Source organism: Bos mutus, chromosome 4 (assembly GCF_027580195.1).
Source record: "Bos mutus isolate GX-2022 chromosome 4, NWIPB_WYAK_1.1, whole genome shotgun sequence".
In the NCBI taxonomy this organism is placed as follows: Eukaryota; Metazoa; Chordata; class Mammalia; order Artiodactyla; family Bovidae; genus Bos; species Bos mutus.
This window is the reverse complement of record NC_091620.1, coordinates 87,297,445-87,316,122: the sequence shown is the minus strand read 5'-3', so window position 1 is coordinate 87,316,122 and position 18,678 is coordinate 87,297,445. Positions and strand designations below refer to the sequence as shown.

Here is an 18,678-nt window from a genome sequence, read left to right as displayed (position 1 = left end):
AGGAATACAATCCTGTTGGGTCTGCTGGCTGGATTTGCCCCAGTTAAGCTGCAGCTAAGTTATACAATACAAACAGGTGAGTCAGTGGCCACAAAGTTCAGTTCAGTTCAGTCACTCAATCGTGTCTGACTCTTTGCGACCCCATGGACTGCAGCATGCCAGGCTTCCCTGTCCATCACCAATTCCCAGAACTTTCTCACACTCATGTCCATTGAGTTGGTGATGCCATCCAACCATTTCATCCTCTGTCGTCCCCTTCTCCTCCTGCCTTCGATCTTTCCCAGTATCAGGGTCTTTTCCAATGAGTCAATTCTTCACATCAGGTGGCCAAAGGATTGGAGTTTCAGCTTCAGCATCAGTCCTTCCCATGAATATTCAGGACTGATTTCCTTTAGGATGGACTGGTTGGATCTCCTTGCTGTCCAAGAGATTCTCAAGAGTCTTCTCCAAGACCACAGTTCAAAAGCATCAATTCTTTGATGCTCAGCTTTCTTTATAGTCCAACTCTCACATCCATACATGACGACTGGAAAAACCATAGCCTTGACTAGATGGACCTTTGTTGGCAAAGTAATGTCTCTGCCTTTGAATATGCTGTCTAAGTTGGTCATAACTTTTCTTCCAAGGAGTAAGAGTCTTTTAATTTCATGGCTGCAGTCACCAAATGCGGTGATTTTGGAGCCCAAAAAAATAATGTCTGTTTTCATTGTTTCCCCCTCTATTTGCCATGAAGTGATAGGACAAGATGCCATGATCTTTGTTTTCTGAATGTTGAGTTTTAAGCCAACTTTTTCATCCTCCTCTTCCACTTTCATCAAGAGTCTCTTTAGTTCATCAGTTTCTGCCGTGAGTGTGGTGTCATCTGCATGTCTCATGTTATTGATATTTCTCCCAACAATCTTGATTGCCGGGGGTGGCCATAAAGGATTTCCACAAAGTCAAGCTCCAGTGACCTCTGCCCATCTCTTGTTCTGTAGCCCATTCATTAGTCTTGGCCTTTAGGAATCACCTGATTCTTCTGCCAGACCTGTAGTTATATTTCAGGCATCTTAGAGCTCACAGCCAGGGCAGACAGACAGCTGGACTTGCCATTCACCCTTCTAAGCTTTGGCTTCCTTGTTTAGAAAATGACAACCAGGTGGTGGTCTCTGAGGTTCCTCCCAGGCTGGACACCATGATTCTGAGCTGGTGCCGTGATGGCGGTGCTGCTGGCGTGGCAGGGGGTGTGGCCACTAGCGGTGCAGGCCCACCAGGCCATCCATTGGCTGCACAGGCTTCCCTGACTCCTATGGACCTGCTGACCCCAGCTCGGCTCTGCATATGGGGACTCTGAGCCTCAAATCCTGGCAAACCCACATTACCACAGGGACAAGGCACCTCTTGGCACCTCACCCAGTGAGGTTCCAGATAGGCAGATGACAAAATGGTGGTGCCACCAGCTTTTCCAAAAAACAGAGAGAGGATGTGTATCTATCTGGCAGGAAGTGACTGTGAGTACTCAAGTGTTAGCAGGATGACTCTGGTGTTAGAAATGCCAGTCCTTGATCATTTTCTTCTTTTCACCGATGTGTACTTTTACAATGGTGGTATACAAAGAAAAAGAAACAATAAAAAGTGTTTTCAAAGGCCCTTATTCCCAAAACTAAGGCAACAGGGATGACTAGGGCAGGCTGATGATCACGCCCTCCCTGGCTACACATTTTCCATGCTGAACTATGACCACCTCTCCTCCCTTTCAAACCCAGCCTTGCTGCTCAGTGTTAAGTGTACTTCCTGTGCACATCACGGGGCATGCCCAGGCCACTTTGAGCCCACCCCTGTGTTTGGGAATGTTTCGATTCTGCTACAGCAAGGACTCCAAAACCTGCTCGGCCGTTAGAAACACTCGAGGAAATTTAATGTGCAATAAAACTATTTCTGGGGGCCCTGACTCATATGGAGTCAGACTGGTTTAGTAGCTCAGGGGTACTGCTCAAACAGCTGCCCTTTCTAAGTTTCCCCAGATGGTTTCAATGATCAGCTTGGTTTGGTGTTCAGATCTTTCTGGAACCAGAGCCAGTCTGGGAAGGTAACCTCAGTCTCCTGATGGGCTTTACAGACGCCAAGGAGAAACATGGAAAAGTGATCAGTGGGTTTCCTCTTGTCAATCATATTTCCCCCTCACAAGCCTCTTTTTATTTTCTGTATTGGTGAAGAGCTCAACCTCAAAAACTATCCTGCCTGCCTCCTCTCCTCGGTTCTGCCTATGTCTAATTGCAGGACTTTGGGCAAGTTTCTAAACCTCCCTGTGCCTCAAGCTCCCTTACCCATGAAATAAAGATCATGGCACCACCTGCTTCGGAGTACTGTTGTGAGAACTGTCCCAACTGACATGTAGAATGCTTAGAGGAGTGCCTGGCCTGTGGTAGAGCTCATTAGTGGTGGCCACTGTTTTCATTATTTGACTTGCTCTGGTCCCACATGTCACCCTTGGCACACTTGCCTTGGGCCCCTTTCTAGAGGGAAGTGCAGTTCCTTGGGGCACAAGAGGAGGTGCCACATCAGAGAGGAAGGTTTGGGATGGACTTGTCAGTATTCATGCAGTTACAACCCCTAGCACAGTACTGGGTCATGGTCGGGGGGCGGAGCATACTGTGCAAAAGAGCACTTCCCCGAGGAGCAGGACAGACATGGGCTCTCCAGGTCCTAGCCCTGGGCTTCCTGGGGGCCAAGGGCAAAGCGTCTCCATGTTAAGGAAAATACAAATAGGGACTACCTACCTCAGGGCATGCTGTTCCTTCCCATCAGGATGGCTGCACATTTGGAAAATGGGCAGTATTTTAAGATGTAATTATCAGAACAATAGACACTAAGCGATTGGACAAGGTGAGACATTTCATCACTCGCCAAGTTTCATGCTAAAATTGTGGAGTTTAGCAAATTTCTACTCCTGCTCATGCTGTGGATTAATAAACAACCATAGCCAGGGCTGATCACAGACTGAGGGAGAAAAAAGCTTTCCTCCAACCTGTCAACTCTGTACCTGGAGCAATTTGGGATGGCAGAGCTCCAGAAACTGCAAGAAGCTGCCACTAACAGTGTAACTGTGGTCTTTTACGCATACAGGAGACGTGCTAGTTGGTGGTTGCTTTTTTTGAAGCTACATATATTAGCAATCCACAGTGAATCGGTTCTTTATTTTTAGGCACCAAGCGTGATCCTTTCTGCTCCCAGGATGGCATGAGATACTTGCACAGATGATTTAATGAGCACAACCTCATAAAAATAGCACAATTATCTATATTTACAACCCAGAAGTTTCTAGTGTCACCTTGGGCTTGGAGGTGGTGTAGGCATTTACTGGATGCCCTGGAGCATAAATAAATGCCACTGATGGGGTAGAAAAAGCACAAGAATTCCAGTGAGACTAGCTGAGTGTAAGGCCCAACTCCAAGCTCTGGGTCTCTCTAGGCACATTTCTTGATCTCTGAGATGGCCTTTGGGAATCCCAGCCACCTCAGGGGGGTGTGGCCAAGAAGTGAATGCTTATACGTATTCCACGGCTCCCCTATCACCCAATCACCCTGCAGCTAGGCAGGGTCACATGACTAGCCAATGAAGGAGGGGCAGAAATGACCTCTGCCCCTTCCAGCTGAGGCAGTGAAAAACCCGTGTGTGAGTATGCCACCTCTCTATGGCCTGGTCCAAGGGACTGAGAAGGCCACCTTCCTCTTCAAATGATGCAGTTTACAAGCTGGGGGAGCTTCTTTCAGCCTGAGTCTCTGAGTGGCTTTGTGGAGGAGAGCATTCCCTCCCCCTCCCCCATTCCCAACTCCTTATGGACCTTCAGTGAACAAACAGCAGCTTTTTTTCAAGTCATAAATGAATGTTGTATATACAAATTTTGAAGTTCAATGAATAGCCAGTTTGAGTAAGAAATCATCTTTGCTAACTTGGTAGCATGGAGATTTTTGCGTTCTTAAGGGACTTCTGTTTAGGGGTTCCCAGGTAACCTCCTCCATTCTCAGAACCACGTGGCCCACCCTCACTAACAGCCAAGGTCGTTGTGAGACAGGAAGATGTAACGGTAAAGAGTGTGGGTTCTGAAGCCACATTGTCTTGATCTGAAACTGTGCTCCGTCATTCATGAGCTTTGTGATTGCTCTGTGCAACGGTTTCCTTACTGAGACATGGAGCTCATTCTTCAGAGGATTGTTACACATACAATAGATACAAAACCTTTGAAACCGTGTCTGCACATAGTAAGCACTCAGTAGACAGCAGCCACGACTAGGTAAACCATCTAGCACATAGCAGGTATTCAGCAAATATTAGTTTCCTGGATCACCTCTTCTTTCCCTTGGATCCGTGATTCCCAACTAGGGCTGCACATTAAAATAACTTAGGGAGATCTGAAAAAGGACCAAGCCTGGGCTGCACCAGCAGAGTTCCTGATTGGCCCGCGGGAACTGATTCAGACAGACAGGCGCCCTGCTGGACCGGGCAGTACATTAGGACTGTCTTCCCCCCACCACCTCATCCCTCCTCCTGGGCCTGGAGCCGTCTCAGCACTGCCTCCAGATTGCTCTGCACCATCCTGTGCTCTGGGGGAATCCCACCCTCCAGGGGCAGGGATTTCTGAGTTCTGGGCCTAGCGCTCTCAAACTCAGCATCAACTCACACTTGCTGGCTGCCTGACTCTGGTCTTGTGGTCCAGAAACTAACTGCTTTTTCTTTCTGAGGCTGAGTTCCTACAATGCATTCCTGCCTCACCAGCTCCCAGAGCTGGGTGTGCTGCCCCGGGGATGTGCCTGAGTTCAGGTGCAACAATACACCTGGAAGAGAATGGAGATTTTCCAGAACAGGATGAGGAGAAACCTGAGTCTCAGGAAGAGGGCAGGGAGGGGAGACAGAAGGAACGCGGGGCAGCGGAGCAGGCCTGATGCTGGTGCAGTGGGGTCCTGAGCATGAGCCTGTGGTGGAGGCTGGAACAGAGAGAAGATGCTGCTTGTGTGTGTGTGTGTGTGTTGGCGGAGTGGCGGGGGTCGGGGGGCAACTCAGCAGGAGACAGGTGGGCTTGGAGGAGTAGAAGGAAGAGTGGCCCAGGTTCTGAATTCTCAACTGGGTCCCTTGTCCCAAGCCCTCACCCTGGTGAGCTGCAAGCCCTGGACCCTGCTGACTCTTGGGTCTATTTCCATCCTATCAGTCAGCCCTGCCCCAGACCTGGGGTTCACCTCAGGAAGCCTCCCCAGTGTCTGGTCCCTGCTCTCTGAGATACACTTCGTGGAGACAGCTGTCTGCCAAGGACCTGTACATGCCACTGAGACGAGGTGACATTGGGGCAGAAACCTGAGGATGGAGTGGGTAAGCTATGTGGACATGTGCGGAAAGAGTCTTCAAGCAAAGCCAGCAGCAGGTGCAACAGGCAGCCGTAGGGGGAGCATGCACCTGGAGCGCTCTAGGAATTGGTGGGACAGAACGGTCTGGGGAGCGGGGTAAGTTAGGGAGTAGGAGAGGTGGCTGAGGTGACACCACTCAGGGCCAGACAGGCCAGGTAAGGAGTCTGGCTTCTTCTCTGTGAAATGAACAGGATGCTGTTCTCAAAATTCACAAAACTTGTAACCTGAAACAACTAAGGTGACAAGGAAAAAGCAAAGATGAGCTGAAGTTGAAGAAGTAAGTAGTATGTGGTCCTGCTTTGAGATCCCTCTTTGTGACAAAGCACTATGCCAAGTTCTAGTTCCCTACCGTGCAGCCAGGCCCTTCTCCCCAGAGGCAGTCCTACCCCAGGAAGAATGTCCTGCTTTCCCCCCACCCCTCTGTCTACCTTGCCCTGTGCAGGCAGCCTGCCTTGCCCTACACCGCCAAGTAGGAAGTGTTCATGTCCCCCTCCTCCTCAGTCTAAGGGAAGAGACAGCAGAGCATGGATGTCAGTTCTGGTTGGTAGAGCCTCTTAACATGGGTGCTTTGTGTGGGGGAGGAGTGGGGAGGGGAACTGAAAAGGAAAAGCTGCTGCTACCTTTAGGGGAACAGAGGGAAGGCCCTAAGGATCCGATGACTGGCCCATCTGCCCCACCTTCCCTCCATCCCTCGTCTCTTGTTCCTTCTACCACAGGCTCCCTGGGTTGAAGGCTTTGTTCCTGTTCTGTTGTCAAACCCAGTGGCTCTGACTTCACTCAAAGGCAGGACACTCGGATCCAATTCAAAAAATATGCACTGGCCATGTCTCCACAATTTGTCCACCTCCCCACACTCTGCCCCACACTCCACGGTGACTGGAGACTTCGTCTGGCCTGGAGACAGGTGACAGTTGTGACCAGGATTCCAATAGCTCATTATATCCTGGTTATAACTACTGTTGCCCAAAGAATAATTTGTGTAGCAAACCTCTGAACGATACGTTCACATTCAGTAAACTTAAAAGGCAGCTTTGAAAATGATATAAATAATCTTTATCTATTGATCCATCCTTCCCTGATGGCTCAGTGGTAAAGAACCTGCCTGCCGATGAAGGAAACACACACTTGATCCCCGGGTCAGGAAGATCCCCTGGTGAAGGAAATGGCAACCGATTTCAGGATTCTTGCTGGGAAATTCCACGGACAGAGGAGCCTGGTGGGCTACAGTTCACAGGGTCACAAAGAGTCAGACAACAGCAACTGATCCATCCATCCACCCACACACCCCATCCATCTATCTATCTGGGTCCCCAATAGAAAACTGCATAAAGGAGACAAAAGGGAACTAACAAAAGATATATAAATGCCTAAAAACCTTGAGAACCTCAATGTTTCTAGAACTCAAGAAATGTGTATCAAAACACTGAGAACAGCCAGTGAACACAGACAGTAGTTAATGCCGTGTAGGAAAAGGGAAAACAGACTCGCTCAAGCATTACTGATGGTGATGCACATTGATCTGACCTTTCTGGAGGGGAATCTGGCAATAGGTGGGAAATTCTAAACAGGCACACCCTCATATAGGAATTTCGCTTAAAGGAATTTATTATTACGAAATAACTGGACAACTCCACAAGGACACATGTACAGGGCTTTCCAGGAAAAACAACCTAAACCTCCACAGTAGAAACCTGGTTAAATAAAATGTGCTATATGGATATCATGGAATTGTCTTTAGCTACCAAAACTGATATAAAGCCATATTTGAGGATATAGAAAGGAGTCCACAATGTAATAAGTGCAAAAGCTAGACTACAAAAGTGTGCATTGTATGATACAATTCATATGATACAAATTTTTTGGAAAATTCTGTGTGAAATGTATAAAAAAGTCTGGAAAATAAATAGGCCAAAATAAATTATTTTTGGTTGCCTCTGAATTACAGGATTTTGTTTGAGTTTTACTTTTTCATATGTTTCTGCATTTTCTGAATTTTAGGTAATGAACACATATAACTTTTGAAATCAGGTAAAATCAGTAATGCTGAAATGCTCTGAAAAGTGGAATGAAACACTTGGTCAGGAGACCTTAGTAGAAAGGTGATCACTGTTCCCTTCCATTCCCACCTGAAGCCAGTCCATCAGGGGATCTCCAGATGGAAATATGCTTCAACTGCCTCAGGCAGACAAGTATCTATCCTATTTCTAAAAGTTCCCAGAAAAAGAAGCTTCAAAACTTCCCTTGACAATCCATTCCAGAGTTTATCAAATCCATCTGAAAAAGAAATTTCCCCTAATGTCTAATCTGAAACACCTGTTCTGTGATTTAAGCCACTATTTTTCTCCTTCAACTTGCAGTGAAAATAGGAACTGGTGGCTGCCGTTGGTCCTAATCAAGAGCAATTATTTCCAGAATATCTGAAATTGTATACATCCTGCAAGCTAAACACATGTGCCTACATACACTCACAAGTGCAGGTGAGCACGCACACGTGCACACACACACACACTCAGGACTCTATAAACTGGCATTATCACAGAAGCAAACATTAAATTCTGAGGCTTAGGCTCAAAGAAGCCCTTTGGAAAGCCCCAGCGCATCCTTATGCAGCTCAGAAGCACGGACTTCAGCCCCAGCTTATCTGTCTGTGTGTCCAGTAGTGACACTGCCAGGAGGGTAACCTTGAGCAGGAGTGAGAACTAGAGATGCTGCAGGAATCTATCTCATACGTGTTCTGGTTGATAAAGAGTATCATCCCCCCACACCTTGAGAAGAGGAGAGAGAAGAGCAGTTTGCTGATGCCGACAGCCCACGTGAACAGTACATTGTGGCAACAGCTTTCTGTCTGTTCCTTAATCCCTCCTCTGTTCTCTCTCCCTCCTTGTCCTACTGCTCCTTCCCTTCATCACCTTCTGCCCAATCTATTGTCTTCAACCACATCGCGGCTCACATTTATTGTTCATTTACCATGCCTCAGACACTGTTCCAAGAAATCTACATGTACTCATTCAATTCCCACAACCATCCTAGAAAATGGATTCCACTACCCCCATTTAAAGTGGTTTAATCCATGAGCTCTGTCCACTACTTGCTGGGCACCAGATAATCTCTAGATGCAATCCTTAGTAGTGATGGGGGTTTCCTTGGCCCCAGAGGCGCTCCAGGACGGGAGGGAGGATGTGCCGAGGAGCTTCCATGGCTCAGAGACTGAGGGAGCTGAACAGGGTAGAAGTGATGGAGACTTCAGGCTTTGGAGCCTGGAGCAAATGCTGTCATGCCTCAATCCACAACCTTTGGGCATATGTGCTTTCCAAGATGACTTCTAATCACCAGGCTCTGCCTCTGTGCCTGAGGGCATGTATTCCCCAAACCAGAGTAGGCCACTCTGCCCCTGGGAGCAGCTGTTGGTATATTAATACCCCAACGCCCTCAGCCCTTGAGTGGGATTATTCTGGGTCATGAGTTTTATCTCCAGGGGATTAAACCATGGCCATAATGATAATTATATGACAGTCATCCTTTATTAGCTGCCTTCCTTCTCCTGAATCACTTCCCACTGCCCAGTATATAAGGGCTTCCCTGGTGACGCAGGGGTAAAGAATCTGCCTGCCAATGCAGGAGACAGAGAAGATTCGGGTTCAACCCTGGGTCGGGAAGCTCCCCTGGAGGAGGAAATGGCAACCCACTCCAGTATTCTTGCCTGGGAAATCCCATGGACAGAAGAGCCTGGTGGGCTATGGTCCATGAGATCGCAAAAGAGTTGGACACAACTGAGTGACTGAGCATGCACGCACGCCCAGTGTACTACTTGTACTTGAATCCTTATCGCCTTCTTGGGAAAACCTAAGGCAGGGTTTCTGACAGCTCTGGTCTGAATGCCAGCTCCGGTCCCTTCCTCCTATATGAACTTTGATGAGCTTTGACTCTGGAAAGGGGGTGAGATGTTACATTTCTATATATTAACACCAAGTTCTGGCACACAGGCACTGAAGAAAAGCCATTCTTACTGTTGCTGTGAAGGGGCTTCTGTTATGTGGCCACTGTTCCTATCTCTAAACAACAATAAAGCATCTTTTACTTCCTCACTAACACTTCCAGAAACACCAAAGGCTAGAAGCTGACTGCTCTCCAGTCTTGGACCAGGAAAGCTAACAGCAAATCAGACCTGTTGTACAGACCTGAGATCAGATGTAGTTCCTGAGAGTTCAATTTCTATTTCAAAGAAATAATTGCAAGCAATTTTCCAAGAATGAGCTTTCCCCCCGCTTGCTAATTTAGACACGCCAATCGCTTCCTTAGGTAGAGTGCTTTAATGCTGACAGAACATTTCCATCCACAGCGCATATCTGCTTTGGAGTCTCACCACTGCATCCTGCGTCAGTCAGGACAGGACAGCTCGTGCTCCATAATGAACCCCAGTCTCAGCGCACTCACACAACAAATATGTATTTGCTGCTAGCTCTCCCATGCCGCCTTCTCTGCAGCGTCCACACTGACCAAACAACCGTCATTTGGAATACGGCGAGCACTGTGGCCAAGGGCAAAGAGCCGCCAGGAGCATTCTGTTCTAGCGGGCAATGGGGAACCATCCGTGTGGAGAAGTACTGACTGTGTCTGTGTGCTCAGTCGCCTCCCACAACCAACTCTTCGTGTCCAACTCTTTGCGACCCCATGGACCATAGCCCACCAGGTTCCTCTGTCCATGGGATTTTCTGAGCAAGAATATTGGAGTGGGTTGCCATTTTCTTCTCGAGTGGATCTTTCCAACCCAGGGCTCAAATCCGAGTCTTCTGAGTCTCCTGAATTGCAGGCAGATTCTTTACCACTTGAATCATTAGGGATGATGAAAGGAATGACTACCATCACGTTATTCTACCCATTTTATTGGTGAGTTTAAGTGCGTTCTTAAAGTCCCCCCAGGGAATTAGGTCAGAGTGGGGGCCAGGATTCTGGTGGTTGCTTCTCCCTGAGATGCCCAAAGAAGACAACATTGGGAGACGAGGGCCCCACTCCTCTACTATCTCTCTCCAAGCTCAGCAAACCTGAACCCCATCTTTGTAATGCTACCCACCGGCTAGCTCAAGGTCAAGGGCAGACTGGTAAAAGGTCAAAGAGACTGACTTTCTGAAGTCTTTCAGGTATCAGGTGATCAGGGGAATTATTTTTTTAAGTGGTAGGCTGTGGGAAGGAAAGGCGTCCCTCCCTCTGGTTTGATAGAGGGAACTCTTGTTCCCAGAACCAAGCAGAAGTCTCCAGACTGGAGGATGTTACCGCCCTTTGTCTACATCACCAATACGAGGTGTCCTCTAGAATCCTGCAGCTTCTACCCAGCAGTGTCCTGGAGCCCACTCACGTCAACCTGCAGGAACCGATTGTGTGTGCTTTTTCCCGGTTCCACAATCAGCACAACGGTGGCTTCAAACTGGCCACGGCAGGAATATTTACACCACAGAAACTGGAAGAGTTGTTTAAGTCAGGCTTTTTTCTCCCAGATTGCTGGTTGTTTAACAACAGCTTAGCACATGCCAGGACATCACTCAACTCTTCCCTCATGCTCGGCTTTCCCTCCTGTTGTTGCATGCCTCGTGGGCATATGTGGAACCCTGAGGACCGGAAAGCTTCTTTGAGGAGAGGGGCTCTGCTTCGTCCTTTGTACAGTTCTTTCCCCTTCCCTGGCATATACTTACGTGGCCTTTACTGGTTGCCGGGCCTGTTCTAATCACTATATGTATAAAGTCTCTAGTCCCTGTGAGGAAGGTGCTATTATTTTACAGATGAAGAAATTGAGGCACAGAGAGGGGAGGTAACTTGTCTTAGGTCACAGAGCAAGCAAGAAGCAATGCCAGGATTTCCACCCAGGAAAGTCCAACTCCAGCATCCCTGTTTGTAGTAACCACACTCTGCTGACCCTCAGAGCACATAACAGAAGAAGAGGAAGTTCTTAATTAAGAAATCACATTAAACACCATTTTTTTGAATATCCATGTGAACTACATCTGGCAACCACACAGTTAAAGTAGACTTTTTTTCACTCATTTAATATTCATTTATTGCATGCTGGCTGTACGCCAGGCTCTGTGGTAAGTCAGGAAAAGAACACAAGGACGTGGCCAGTATGAGGTAACATTTATTTTGCTTTCATTAAACAGGCACCCTGGTAGGTCCTAAGGGGTGATGATGATCATGACAACTGATGATGGTGACAGCAATGGGACTTACTGTCATTTAAATGCTTAATGGCCACATACTGTGCTGAGAACCTTTACATTTCAATTTTGCTATATCTTGTGAGACAAATATTTTACACTTTTGCCCACTTTACAGTTGAGGAGATTGACAGCCAAGAACACGTCAGAAGCCGTGTGTGTGCATGTTCAGTTGCTCAGTCATGTTCGACTCTTTTGACTCCATGGACCGTAGCCCACCAGGCTCTGTTGTCAATGGGATTCTGCAGGCAGGAATACTGGAGTGGGTTGCCATTTCTTTTTCCAGGGGATCTTCCCAACCCAGGGATCAAACCCGAGTCTCCTGCATCTCCTGCATTGGTAGGCAGATTCTTTATCACCGAGCCACCTGGGAAGCCTGTCAAAAGCCATACAGCCTGTCAAAGCTCATCCAGGAAACTCTGACAACACTCTATCTACAAAGGCAGGAGAGTTAGTTAGACGCTGGGGTTTCTCTCCACCACCTTCTGACGACAGCCAGGCAGTTCTATCTTTGCTCCAACTCAATCCGGAATGTTTACATCTCAGCCTTCAGGAGATCTTTTGTGTTGTCTATCTAACACTCCTTGAATATAGATATAGTGAGAGGAGGCCCAAAAACCAAAAGAAAAAAGACTTTTCCAAGCATTTTTGTAAGAAACATGAATCATTAGCATGCTGAAGAAGCCTACAGTAAGCATAGATGTGCATGATACTCACTGAGTTCAACACACGGTGCCAATGAGACCAGAAACTCGGAACGTGCTCAGTGGGGAGCTTCAAACCAAAGCAAGGGCCTCTTCTTACCGGCTTTGTGATTAGAGCCTCCTGTGGGAAACAGTAGGAATAAAACTTTGAACTTGGAATTATCAAAGTTACCTTTGAAATGAAGTGTTACTATCAAATAGAGGGATAAAATTTTAAACAAATACGCTATAACTTATACAACTCTTTGAATGTTTTTTTCTTTAAAGATATTACTGCAGAAGATTATTCTCTTGTTCACCAAATAGTGTTATCACTTAAAAGTATATTGGTAACTATTTTTAGAGGGTTTTTTTTCTGGTTTAATCTAGGAAATACACACATAATGCAACCGTGTGTGTGTGTGTGTGTGTGTGTGTAGGGAGTGTTACTATGCAGCCCATATTTCTGGTTCAATTCAATCACTTGCTCTATTGAGTATGTTTGGTTCCAAATGACTCTATGCTCTTTCTAAAAATAAATGTCACCTGCCACAGACATTATAATCACTTAGGAGGGCCAAAATAATATGCTTGGAGCACCACAGGGCAACTCAAAAAAAAACAGTCCTCCAAAATGACTTGAGGAATCACTTCATCAGTCTTGATTCATTCACTCCAGGTGAATGCTTTGAGAATAAATACACTCAAATGTTTGGTTTTTCTTAAGTACTTTTATTCCACTACTTTCAAAAAGATTTGAAGCATTTGTTGATAATTTAAATTGTAGTTTATCCTGGCATTTCATTGACTTAATTTCTGGGAAATGCTTGCTTTTGCTCAAATGAGAAGGAAAAAGATGAAGTTTTACATTGAAGAGTATCAAAAGGAAATACTCAGAGAAAAAAGATCATTAAAAAATCATTCATTTAAGGGACTTCCCTGGCAGTCCAGTGGTTAAGACATGCACTTTCCATTGCAGGGGGTGTGGGTTCAATCCCCTGGTTAGGGAACTAAGATCCCTCACGCCATGCAGCACAACCAAAAGATAGAAAATAAAATAAAATAATGTTCATTTAAATATGAATTGAATACACTAAAGTAATATACAAAAAGACATGACAAATGGAGTAAGGGGAAATTATTTTAAATCCTTGCCTTGACGAATAAAACAAAATAGAGACAATGAAGGCATGAAATATAAATAGACTATAATTACAATAACAAGCGTTGGAGAAATGGAAACATTGCTGATGAGATGTAAAATAGCACAACCACTTTGGAACATGGTTGTTTCTTTAGAAGTTAAGCATGAATTTACCAGCTGACCCAGTCATTCCACTCATAGGTATCTATTCAAGGGAAATAAAAACATAGGTGCAAAGACTTGTATATGAACGTTCATAGCAGATGTTTCGTAACAGTCGAAAAGTAGAAACAACCCAAATGTCCATCAAAGGATGAACGGATAAATAAAATGTGGTATGCCCGTCAATGGACTTATTATTCAACCACAATAGGGAACAAAATACTGATATGCGCTACAACATGGCTAAACTCTGAAAACAGATGAAACACCACACAATGTATAATTCCGTTTACATGAGATGTTGACTATAAGGCAATTCATAGAGGCAAAAATAGACCGAGCTTGCCCAGGACTGGTGGCAGGAATGAGCAGTGACTGCAAATGGACATGAAGTTTCCACTGGGTGATAGAAATGTTCTGAATTTAGATTCCAGTAAGGTTTGAAGAACTCTGTAAAACTGCTAAAAGTCAGAATTGTACACCTAAGAAATAAATTTGTGATATATAAATTGTACCTCAATAACATTATTGAGAATAAATACTATAATTAATGACTTTACCTTTGTTTGTTCATTTGTTTGTTTTTAATTTTATTTTATTTTTAAACTTTACATAATTGTATTAGTTTTGCCAAATATCAAAATGAATCCGACACAGGTATACATGTGTTCCCCATCCTGAACGCCTCCTCCCTCCTCCCTCCCCATACCATCCCTCTGGGTCGTCCCAGTGCACTAGCCCCAAGCATCCAGTATCGTGCATCGAACCTGGACTGGCATCTCGTTTCATACATGATATTTTACATGTTTCAATGTCATTCTCCCAAATCTTCCCACCCTCTCCCTCTCCCACAGAGTCCATAAGACTGTTCTATACATCAGTGTCTCTTTTGCTGTCTCGTACACAGGGTTATTGTTACCATCTTTCTAAATTCCATATATATGCGTTAGTATACTATATTGGTGTTTTTCCTTCTGGCTTACTTCACTCTGTATAATAGGCTCCAGTTTCATCCACCTCATTAGAACTGATTCAAATGTATTCTTTTTAATGGCTGAGTAATATGGGTCCCAAGCTTAAATTCAATATAAAAAATAACAAACAGATGATAAATATGATTACATAAAAATGTAGAGATTTTATACATCAAAATAAAAATAGAATGCAAATAATTAACTGATAATAACATTTATCATACATAAGACAAAAATTTATTTATAGTATATAAAAATTTCAGGGACTTCCCTGGTGGCCCAGTGGTTAGGACTCTGTGTTCCCACTGCAGGGGGTCTGGGTTCAATCCCGGGTGGGAGAACCAGCTCCTACATGCCCCAGCTAAGAGTTTGCAAGGTGCAACTGAAGATTGTGCACGTGGCAATGAAGACCCATTGCAGCTAAATAAATATATAAATAAATATTTTTAAATGATTTCATGCAAACCTTTGATAAAAAAAAATGGTGAGATCCCAAAATATAAATGGGTGAAGGGAAAAAACAGACTAGTTCCTCCTCCCCTTTGAAAATGACTAGTAAACTTACCAAAACAATGTATTCAATCCTAAGACTAACCAAAAATGTGAGTTTTAAAAGCTATGATTTTCACCAATTCAAATAGAAATTCTTTAGAAATACCCCATTTTTTCTGGAATTACATAATACTGGTCTATGTAGGGAGAGACAAATCCTCTCGTGTCCTGTTGGACTGAATATAAATAAGGACACTCCTTTAGGAAAACAATTCTGCCATTTGTCTCAGAAGGCTGAAAAATATCTATAGCCTTTGATTAAATAATTCTACTATAAGTATATGATACTAGTTTAAGAAAATAATTTAAGATACAGAGAAAAACAATTTTATGTACAAATATGTTCAGGTAAATGGTATTTATAATAAGAGATAACAAAGAAACAGCCCAACTGTTCAACAGTAGGAGAATGTTTAAGTAAACTATTATGGGACTTTCGGTGGTCCAGTGGTTAGTAATCTGCCTGCCAATGCAGAGGACATGGGTTCGAGCCCTGGTCCAGGAGGTTTGCACAGGCTGCAGGGCATCTAAGCGCCTGTGCCACAACGACTGACACCTGTGCTCCCTGGAGCCTGTGTCTGCATCAGGAGAAGCCACTGCTACAGGAGGGCCATGCGCCACAATTAGAGAGCAGCCCCCGCTGCCTCCCTGGAGCCTGTGTCTGCATCAGGAGAAGCCACTGCTACAGGAGGGCCGTGCGCCACAATTAGAGAGCAGCCCCCGCTGCCTCCCTGGAGCCTGTGTCTGCATCAGGAGAAGCCACTGCTACGGGAGGGCCATGCACCATAACTAGAGAGCAGCCCCCGCTGCCACAACTAGAGAAAAGCCCGGGCAGCAACAGACCCCTGGTGGCCACAAAGACCCCGTGCAGCCAAAGATACATGAATCAAAAACAAAAACCAAAAAAAGCTATTCTGCATTCATACAATGCAATGCTATGTACCGTTAAAATATTTATGGAAAACTGATAATAACATGGGAATATTCTAGTCATCATGTTCAGTGGAAGAAAACCCCAAGAGTATACAAATTAAGTGAAAAAAAATCACACCAGGATACAGTATCATTTCAATTAGTAAAAAATGTGTGAAAAGAAGATTGGAAAGAAATATACTAAAGTGTTAACTGTCACCACCTCTAGGTGAGTGAAATTTCCAAATATGCATTGTAGGTAATACTTTTGTGGTTAGAAAACATAACTTACTGCTGTTCTTACAAAGGGAATCTTCAAAGGTAGATATCCCAGGATACCTCACTGCCTATATTTTGAAAGTCATCAAAACCTTATCTATCAAAAATTGGTACTGGATTGACTGACCCAATGATTTGATGTGATACATTAAAATTGAATTCAATGGACAGAACACTGCACTGTCTATTACTCACATGCCTTTTAAACCAACTTACTGATAGCTTGGCAGCAGTAAGTTATTTTGCAAGAAACAAGTTAGCAAGTCATTTGCCCAGTGGGGCTATCCACTATTATTCATGACCTATTTGTTACATTTGATGATGACCCAGCAGAGCAATCTCTATCTACCATATATCAAAAGCAACCATGCAATTAAGTCAATTCAGGCCCAAAGTCAGTCAGTTCAATGAGACAAATAAGGATTTTTCTTTTAAATGTCAGTGGCATCATGTGAAGCAAAATTGACTGACTGACTGAATGAAGATCTCAGTTATCAACTGATTTGCAAAGTATTCTGAGCACGCCAAACTTGCAGCCATTTTGCTTAAAGTACAGCCTGTTTTCAGCAACACTATCGCACCAGAGCCAATAAACATTTTTTTAAATCTACTATAATTATCAAGGTACAAATGTTTCCATCCTGATTGGAAACCACCCTGGGTGCAGCCTAAATGAAGGGTAGGAGTGAAAGCAGACGGCCTCCAGCCTCACCTCGGAGCAGAAATTCTGAGGAAAATGGGTCTTTCAGATCTGCCTTCTAAAGGAAAAGCAAAAAGAGCAGCTTCTGACAAAAGCTACCCTGCTGACATCAGCCGCAAGCCCCACACCTATTTCCCATTACACATTTACAAGTGGCTATTATAGCCCTCAATGCTGACAACAGTTTCCTTAGAACTGGAAACTCTCGTGTTGCGATTATTGTTTTTGTTCCTTTCTACCTTCTCTGACTATAAACATTAAGCTAGAAATATCTGTTCTATTAGACCCTCTTAAGAAAATAGGGCACAGCCCCACTCCAAGGTGGATGTCAAGCACTCACCATGGTGAGCTGAGGAATTCAGGGTCTGCTCCCAGCGACTCCATTTACAGTAGGACCTTGGGCAAGTCACTCCCCTGGGTTGCTAAGCAGGGCATGAAAAACAGCAGGTTTGATGAGTTCCAGATTCAGTACTACTATCAGCCAGGTCATCTGAAATGCAAAAGAAAATAAAGAAATAATTGGTAGAAATGTATAACTAAGCTCATAAGAAAGTAAGGGAAATCCTCTGAGGACCCCTCCTCCAAATGAAGTAAGAGAAGGAACTCAGAATTTTTAAACAGTGGTGAAGCCAAAGCTGCCTCGGGTTGTATTCTGATATTCACTCATCAGAAAGATGAATGTGGCCTTGGGCCCTTGAAAAATATCAAGTCAAAAGGCAGATGCTTCCTTCCGCCACCCCACTTCCATGAATTAAGTTAGATCTCCAAAAGGCTACCAACACTTTTAGGAAAAGGGTGAATGACAACAATAAAAACAAGAGTAAAACTGCTGCACGAAGGCAAAACTATGGGTATGGGTCAAAGGGGAAGTGGTTTCCCCTGAGAACTTGTCACTTAAAGCCAACCTGTACTCACTCATTCACTCAATAAATATTTCTTGAACGCTACGTGCCAGGCTGTGAGCTAGATATTGGAGATATAGCAATGAACAAAACAGGTAAGCCCTGCCTTGAAAGAGATTATATTCCAATAGTGGGAGACAGACGATAAACAAACATGCAGATCAGACAGTGACAAATGCTAGAAGAAAAATAAATAAGGGGAAGGAGGCTAATGAGTAACTAAATAGGGGAGAAATCTTGTCTAGTTGGGTGAAGAAAGTACCCTGAGAAATGTAACACCTAAGTAAGACCTGAAAGGAGTGAGGGAGTGATCCATGCAGACATTAAAGCAAAGTGCTCTCTAAGCAGAAGGACCTGAAAATGTAAAAGCCCCTAAGCCAGGCCTGAGGAAGACAGAGGTGGGGATTGCGGCAGAGTAAGCAAATGAGGAGTGTAGAAGATGGGGGTGGGGGGCGTGGAGAGAGATGGCACAGGGGCCAGGTGACAGAGATGCGTGAGGGCGAACTGGTGACTTGGAAATTATTCAGAAGAGCTGGAAAGACACTGAGGGGTGAGTTAACATGTAGAATGCTCACCAGAATGCTGTGTGGAGAACACACCATAGAAAGGCAAGCCTAGAAGCTGGAGCGCCAAATAACACAACAGGTCAAGCAAGAGGCGATGATGACCTAGACAACTTGGGGTCATGGTTTGAATGTTTGTGCTCCTCCAGAATTCACATGTTGAAATCCTGATCCCCAAATCTGATGGTATTATAAGATGACAGCTTTGGGAGGTTCTTAGGTC

General features: G+C 44.7%; 1 long non-coding RNA gene across 1 annotated transcript in view; it reads right to left on the bottom strand.

Moving 5' to 3' along the window:
* Nucleotides 1-11,517: 11,517 nt before the first annotated feature.
* LOC138987642 (uncharacterized) overlaps nucleotides 11,518-18,678 on the bottom strand; it is a 49,178-nt gene continuing 42,017 nt past the window's right edge. The window contains exons 2-4 of the long non-coding RNA XR_011464030.1: nucleotides 17,331-17,480; nucleotides 12,302-12,409; nucleotides 11,518-11,960 (exon numbers count right to left, since the gene is read on the bottom strand). This is a non-coding gene — a long non-coding RNA (uncharacterized lncRNA). The remainder of the gene's footprint in view (nucleotides 11,961-12,301; nucleotides 12,410-17,330; nucleotides 17,481-18,678) is intronic.